The following is an 8464-nucleotide window of genomic DNA, read 5'->3' on the forward strand; positions in this document are numbered from 1 at the left end:
TGCCTGTGGGAGGACTTGAACACTCTATTAGAGAATTAGAGATAGTAGTTCCAGCTGATTTATGGATGGAATACAAGAGGAGCATAGATTGGCCAACAAAAGAACCAGAGAGAGATCAGGCTACAGGTGCGCCATCTCCTGAAGTAATGATATATTATTACAAAGTGATCAAATTCTTGAAAACGAGGATTTCACACAAAAACATTGACTGGCAGAGAACAGACAGGACAGCTCAGGAAACAAAAGAGTCAATACATGCGTATTATGAGAGATTGTTGCAGGTGTTCAACCATTACAGTGGTACAAAAACAATTGAGCCGAAAGACAATTTGTGTTCAGATTTGTGGAAGGGTTGAGACATGAAGTTAGACAGATGATTAAGAGCCATTTGATTTGCTGGCAAGCAAAGCCAATTGATGGGGTGCTGCAATATGTAAAGTACTGTAGTGACGAGATTGAGTTGAAGCGGAGAAAGCTGAAAGAAAAGGCGATGGTGATGCAAATTAAAGCGGCACAAACAGGGGTGTAGGGAAATTTTCCACAACAGCAGCAGGGAAATGTGGTGTTTCAAAATCAGATGAGAGGCAGAGGTCACGGAGGAATTGGGAATGTAAACTGTAGTCCTGACTTGGGACTGTAGTGGTTCAGAAGGATGTACAGGGAATGAAGAGATTGTTGCCTTGTCACGCTTGCGGAGTGGTCGGACATTGGAAGCAGGAGTGCCCGATGATGGTACAGGAAGGTGTTGTTTAACAAACAAGCGACATCAATTTGTTCTAAAACATCAGCGGACCAAGAATGAGCGGTCATAATCCGAATTTTCAGAACAATGAGTCAAACGCAAAATTTCCAATCCAGGCAGAAGTACAAACGCCACATGTACAGATCACACAATTGCAGCCAATGAAACAGCAGGTTCAAATGGTACCTAGACAGCAAATTCAAATACCTCAGGCCCCAATGGAACAACAGCAGCTGATGTTTCCTCAAAATGTCACAGGTCAGAAGTTTAACCAAAGTAATAACACAGTAGACCAATTCCCGTTACACAGTGAGAATGGAATAAGCAATGATTAGGTGAGCAAAGGTTCGGATGAGGAGTAATGTGTGCTTGCAGCTTTCTTAGAAGTAGATCAGAAAGGGCCATATGTAAAGGGAAAGGTAATGGGTCACAGAGTTTCATTCTTGGTGGACACAGGAACTACACACTCTACAGTAAAAACTGCAGAGGTTCCGAATTTGTCCCTTTCTGGAAAGACAGTCCAGATTGTAGGAGTAGCGAATCAGTATTTGACCAATCCTATCACAGAACCAGTTCAGGTTAGAATTGGCAATTTTAAAGGATTGCATAAATTTGTAGTCTGTGATTCAAGTCTGGTATCCCAACTGGGAAGAGACTTGCTGTGCAAAACAAGGTGCTCAATTACTTGTTCAAATGACAGAATCGAGGTATAGATGAATAGTGATGATGAGGATGACCTAGCTGCAGAGACTTAGTGTGAGACTATAAATGAGGAGCACCTCCTGAATGATTTCTTTCCAGTGTTCACAGTGAAGGAGCATCCTCATGATTTACAGGGAACAGTTAAAGAGAAAGTGTGGGATTTGACAGGGAAAGATATTAGCCTGATAAAAGGAGTTGAGCCAGTTAAAGTTCCTGTAAAGTCGAACACAATTTTTCCTCAGATTCCCCAGTATCCCATGCCACAGGACATCCTTATGAAGGTTGCTCAATAATTGCACAATTTGTGAACCAAGGGGTCTTGAAAGAAGTGTTGAGTAGCCCATGTAATTCACCGATAATAGGATTGAAAAAACCCTGTGGGAAAGTTTGAATTGTCCAGGACCTGAGAAAAATAAATGACATTGTGATCAAATGTTGCCCTGTGGTGCCAAATCCAGCTGTGATAATGTTTCAGATTCCATGTGATGCTAAATGGTTCACTGTCATAGACTTATCACAAGCCTTCTTTTCTGTGCCTCTTCATGAGGATAGACAATTTCTCTTTTGTTTTCAATTTTTTGGATCAAGTTTACTGTTGGTGCAGAATTCCTCTAGGGTTTTCATAGTCGCCTTCCATAGTCAATAAGATTTTGAAGAAGAATCAGGAGTCGTTGGAATCGCCTTTCCAATTGACATTGGTACAGTACACTGATGACTTAATGATGAAGTATGACACGATTGCCTTGCTGAACTATTTGGGAAAGAATGGTCATAAGTTGTCGTCTCCACTTAAATTGCAATACTGTCAGAAAGAGGGGAAATACTTGGGTCACCAGATTGAGAAGGAATCAATAAAAATATCCAGAGAAAGGGTCACAGCCGTATTGCAGATGAGTCCCCCAGCCACACGGAGAGATGTCAGGATATTTTTGTGGATGGTAGATTACTGTCGCCAATGGATTCCCAGTTTTTGAGTCATTTCCAAACCATTGCAGAAGCTGATCCACAAGGAGGTCACTGATCTCCTAGTGCTAGATCAAGCTTGCATGAAAGCGTTTTATGATATGAGAGAGAGTCTGTGCAAAGCTCCAGCTTTAGATATGCCTGACTACACTGTCTTTCACATTGTTCTTTGATGAGTGCGATGCATGTTTTTTGTCTGTCTTGACGCAGGTCCATGGAGGTGTAAACCGCCCAGTAGCATATTTTTCAGCTTCTTTGGACCCAGTTGCAGCAGATTCACCAGGCTGTCTGCGCACACTTGCAATGGTTGGACAGAGCCTCACATAGTGTGAGGGCATTGTGAGGGGACATCCCTTGGTTCTTATGGTCCCTCACTTCACTGAAATTTTACTTACAAAAACAAAAACCCAGTACCTGACAGGTGCCAGATCGACCCGTTATGAGACGCGTATTTTAGGATCATCAAAAGTGTCTGTGAAAATTGTAGAGTGCTTAACCCTGCAACCTTACTTCCAAATGAAAATGTTGAAATTGAAAAAGTGGTAGACATTGAGCATGATTGTCTTGGAGTAACTGATCTGTGCACAAAACCAAGACCTGACATTAGAGACACCCGAATGGAAGAGAATGACCAAATTATCTTTGATGATGGTTCCTGCCTAAAGGACAATGCGGGGACACTGAGAGCAGGATATGACGTGTGCACAATTTCTGGTATACTGGAAGCGTCCTGGCTTCGAGGAGTATACTCTGCACAAGCAGCAGCACTGGTATCCCTTACTAGAGTGTGCCATGCTTCTTCTCAACTTAAAGTTACCCTCTATAGGGATAACCAGTATGGATTTGGAATAGTCCATGATTTTGGCCAGTTGTGGTCACAGAGATGACCTCTTCTGGTTCACTAGTAAGAAATGGTGAGAGAATTAAAGAATTGTTACATGCTATCCAAATGCCTGAAAAGATTGCTGTGGTGAAAAGCAGTGCACATCTGAAATCGCAAGATTTTGTGTCAATGGGGAATGGACATGCAGATCAAGTCGCAAGGTTTTGCGCATTGAACTGTATATCATTCAAGGATAAATGGGAATTGTTACCTGAAGAGGATGAAACATGTCCAAGTTTTGCATCACATGTAATAGATACATTGGCAGAGACAGGATTAATTGTGGGTTTCAGAAGAGTATCAGTTGGTTTTGCCGAACAGTTTGTTGTCTCAAATGGCGAGGTATTATCATGGTCAAGCACATGTTGGGAGGGAGGCCATGATTCGCCTTTTTAAGCACAATTGATTCAACCCAAGGTTTAGAAAAGTTGGTGAAGCAGTTTGCCTTTGTTGCGTCATTTGTCAACAAATAAATGCAGGAAAAGGGACAGTGGTTAATTTGAGCCACATTGAAAGAGCAGGAGGTCCATTCAGCAGAATGCAAAAGGATTTTATTGAGATGCCTGTGTACGGAGGATTGAGATATGTGTTGGTGATTGTCTGCATCTTTAGTCATTGGATTGAAGCGTATCCTACACAAAGAAATGACAGCCTCACAGTAGCGAAAATACTGCTTAGGGAACTGATACCATGGTTTGGGTTTCCAATCTCTTTAGTCTCAGATACGGGAAGTCACTAGAACAATGAAGTACTTAACTTACTATGTGCAGCCTTAAACATTGAGCAGAAGGTGCAATGTAGTTACTGCCCTGAAGCATCAGGACTAGTGGAACAGATGAATGGTACCTTGAAATCAAGAATGGTGAAAATATGTGCGTCCACAAATCTGAAATGGCCAGGCGCACTGCCTTTAGTTTTGATGACAATGAGAAACACACCGACAGGAAGACAGGATTGTCACTGCACAAAATCCTCATGGGCAGAGCAATGAGGTTGCCAGCAGTTCCTGCAAATGCTCTTGTGAACATAACAGATGATATGGTGTTGGACTACTGCAAAGGTCTGGCTGATGTGGTTCGCTCTTTCTCTTAATAGGTGGAAGCCACCACACTGCCACCGATCCAAGATCAAGGACACACCCTGAGAGCGGGTGACTGGGTGGTGGTCTGGAAACACGTGAGGAAGACGTGTTTGAAGCCTCAGTGGAAAAGCCCTTACCAGGTAGTTCTGACCACTACCACAGCTGTGAAGTGCACTGGAGTTCCGAACTGGATACACACCAGCCACACAAAAAAGGTGGCATGTCCTCTGGACAATGAAGAGGAGTTGTTGAGAGTACCAACAACGACCAGACAAGCCTCAGAACTGTAAGAGGAAAGAGCAACTGAGACCGGATCTGTGCAAGTTGAGAACGGTTCAGTCATTCCTGTGAGAGACGAAGGAGATGATCTCCAACAGAGTGACAGTGAGCCCATCTCAATTGAGGCAGCAGGAGAGTCTAGTCAGAGGAAAGCTTTTCCAAAAGTAGATGATTTTGAGAGACAAGTAGAGCAAATGCTAGACCCCAAGGGGAAAGGAGTTGAGGCGGATCAAAAGCAATGTGATCTGAGTGCTCCTGAACCAGTTGCAAGTCCGTCAAGAAAATAACCTGCAGAGCAAGAAGAAGTCTCAAGTTCAACACTGAAAAGAACATTGCCCAAAGGTCCACTGAAAGGAGATAAGTGGCCGGAGTCACAAGCAAAGAGAAAGGAACCAGTTGCGACAACAATCGAACAAGAAGTAGGTACAACAAAGAGTGATGGAGAATTGAATGTAGATCAAAAGTTGAAAAGAAAGAGAAAAGCAAGTCGAAGGTACGCAGGTCCTGAATGGGGTATGCAACAACAAGTGAATGGCAAAGAGAATTTTTGTCTTTTTGTTTTGATCAAGACATTCCAGGTCAATATTTTGGCACTTAAAGGAAGCTAAAGAACAGAACTGCTTAGACAAATTTGAGAAAAAGTGCAAAGAAAAAGAGACTGTTGCAAGTAACTGGAAATACTTTTGAACCCTGATTTTGACAAGATAACCTGATTTGACAAGCTGCTAAACTGATTTTGACAAAAAAGATCCTGGAAGTGAGACTGAAAGTTGTAAATAACTGCTGAAAGAAGATTGAAGATTTTTGTTTTTGATTTTTGCTGCATAGTTTCTAAATGTTTCTCTTCTACTTTCTGATTCTTTACAGATCTTTGAGAAACAATAGTCAGCAGGGTAGAAGAAACAGGTGCTGTATATACATGAGTATTGGTTTGGCAATTATGTGTGTGATATTGTGTGTGACATTGATTGCGGGTATGACTGTTCTTGACAAGAGTAAAGCCAACCATACTTCAGCTTTAGAGACAACTACTGTATTAACAGAAATAGAGAAGTTTAGGTTAGATGAGAAATATCTGCACGTAGATAATACGCAAGGGGAACATTCTTCTAATGTTTTCTATCACTTGTTGAGACGATGGATGCAAAGAATTGTTATGTATGTGCGCAGATTTCTTCATCAGTCAAAGAAGGAGTTGCCTATCATAGTTTGCCCCTTTCTTATGGGATAAGTTGTAGTCTGTTACTAACAAGATTCTATAACCAGGAGTACATCCAGTATTTCTATTCAAATCACAATGTAGTATTTTTATGTGTTCCCATAATTAGATATCTGAGTAGAGTAGCTAAGGACAATGACATAGTATTAGTGAGAGGTTTCTTTGAGCCTACATTAACTTTCGGCACAGCTCAAACGCACAGAACAACTTGACCTGCTTACTTACACCATTAGAAAAGAGCTTCTTAGATCACACAGATGATAGGAGAAAGGCATTAAAGGAGAAGTTAGACAATGGTTTAGAGAAAAGGACTTTTAGAAATGATTATGCTTTTAGTGAAATAAAAATACAAGGGAAATTAGCTTTAGATGCGCAACACATAGGAAAGCTTTGTGTATATAGACCTAAATCTCCCAATGACACTTTATTTGTGGGAATGAGTGAATGTCGGCATGTATTTTTGTTTCAGAGTAAATGGACATTTACAAGGAATAGACAGGATCCAGCGATTCCTGATATATATGACATTTGTGGACCTAATGCTTATTTCCGTCTTCTAAGAGGATGGTATGGCACATGTTATTTGGGGATAGTTTCCCCAAAGATATTCCAACTTGACGATTTAAAGAGATTTCAGAAAATGCCTGAGTTACATCATAGTAGAGAAAGGAGAGAGTCTCCTTCTGGTACAGTGGGAGATATATTTGGAGGAATAATTTCTTCAGTAGGAGTTATTCTGAATTCTATAAAGATTCGAAGGTTGTCTACTATTGTGAATAACATGTTGACAAATCTTTCAGGAGCCATGATCCAGATGGATACAGAATTGGCTGCGGAGCGATCTATGTCTCTTCAGAACCGTCTTGCCTTAGATATTCTTTTAGCCAAAGATGGCGGAGTTTACAAAATGCTTATTTCGAGGCATTGCTGCTCGTTTATTCCTCATAATAGTAAAGAAATTAGGAGCTTGCTTAGTAATCTGACTAACGAAAGGGCTGATTTGAAAGAATTGAAAGAACCAGGTGTTTGGGAGAAAGCTTGCAAAGGATTTTTTTCAGTGGGAAATTGATTCAGCAACATCAGGCAAGGGATACTAATGAAAATCATACAAGGGATATTGATTATTGTGGTTTGCATAATTGGAGTATAGGGAATATGTAAATTGTGTAGGAGGATCAAAGTGAGGAAATCGAAAAATTATCAGAGGAGGGAAGAAATGAAAAGAGAAAAGTTGTTTAGGGGAAATTTGAAGAAGGAACAAAGATTAAATGGGATAGAGATGACAGAATTTTAGCTGAAGCAGAAAATTTGTGTCAGAAGATTTAAGTGTGATAACACATTTAGTCATCAGAGGAGGGACTGTTAACACTGAATTTATTAATGATTATTCAAGTATTCCAAGTGTTGAATTTGCATAGAAAATGTATTAACGTAGAGAAACAAATAATACACAAATTTGAAGGTGCGCCCACCTGAATGACCGCCAATGTTCACTAAGTGTACTTATTAATAGCTTATTAAAATGACATATTGAGCTTTTGTTTTATTAATGTACTAATATGTCATATTGAGTGTTATGTGTCATGTATTAGCTTTATTAATCGTAGGCCTTAACTTAGCGAGGTCCTGGGCCTAGTTGAACGTCCTCATGTCAAGCTACATTTCTTAACCTACTTATATAAAATGGCTGCTTGGTGAATTAAATTGTGATTTTCCACTATGCTGACCAAGTGCCCATAGCTGGCAGTCTTTCTCATGAGAACTGCTTGCTAGAAGATGATGAACTAGTTAAAGATACAATGTTTAATGTAATGTGTGTAAAACTAACCTTCCCAGGAGAGGACAATGGATGAACTGACTGGAGTATAAGCTGCAACAATATTGATACCTGACAAGCCAAACTATGGGAACAGGAGATGAGGAGCCAATCATCGACATGTGAACTGTGTACTAGAGAAGTTGTAGATTTAGGGTTTTATTTTCATTGGATTAAATGTAAACATGTGATTCTTTGACCAATAAGGATGTGGGAAGTAGTTTTAGGAAATCTAACTTAGCCGGACTGCACTGAGCGGAGATACCGCCATTATTTTCTTGACCGTTCCCTATAGAGGCATGCTTAACTTTATTGCTTAAAGAGACTTTGCTTTTTCTGAACTTTGATGCTGATTCCCGATGCCTTGCTGACCGAACTGATGTCTTATTGACTATGACTGTCACAGCTTGCTGAACCATATTGAGGACAGGTATAAAGACTATAGGGGTCATTCCGACCCCGGTGGGCGGCGGGCACCGCCCGCCGGGCGGAAACCGCCAAAAGACCGCACCGCGGTCAAATGACCGCGGGGGTCATTACAACTTTCCCGCTGGGCCGGCGGGAAAGCCCCTGCAAAGAGGAAGCTGGCTCCGAATGGAGCCGGCGGATTTGCAGGGGTGCGACGGGTGCAGTGGCACCCGTCGCGATTTTCAGTGTCTGCAAAGCAGACACTGAAAATCTTCATGGGGCCCTGTTAGGGGGCCCCTGCACTGCCCATGCCAGTGGCATGGGCAGTTCAGGGGCCCCCAGGGGCCCCACGACACCCGTTCCCGCCAGCC

The sequence above is a fragment of the Pleurodeles waltl genome, chromosome 8 (genome assembly GCF_031143425.1).
Source record: "Pleurodeles waltl isolate 20211129_DDA chromosome 8, aPleWal1.hap1.20221129, whole genome shotgun sequence".
NCBI lineage: Eukaryota > Metazoa > Chordata > Amphibia > Caudata > Salamandridae > Pleurodeles > Pleurodeles waltl.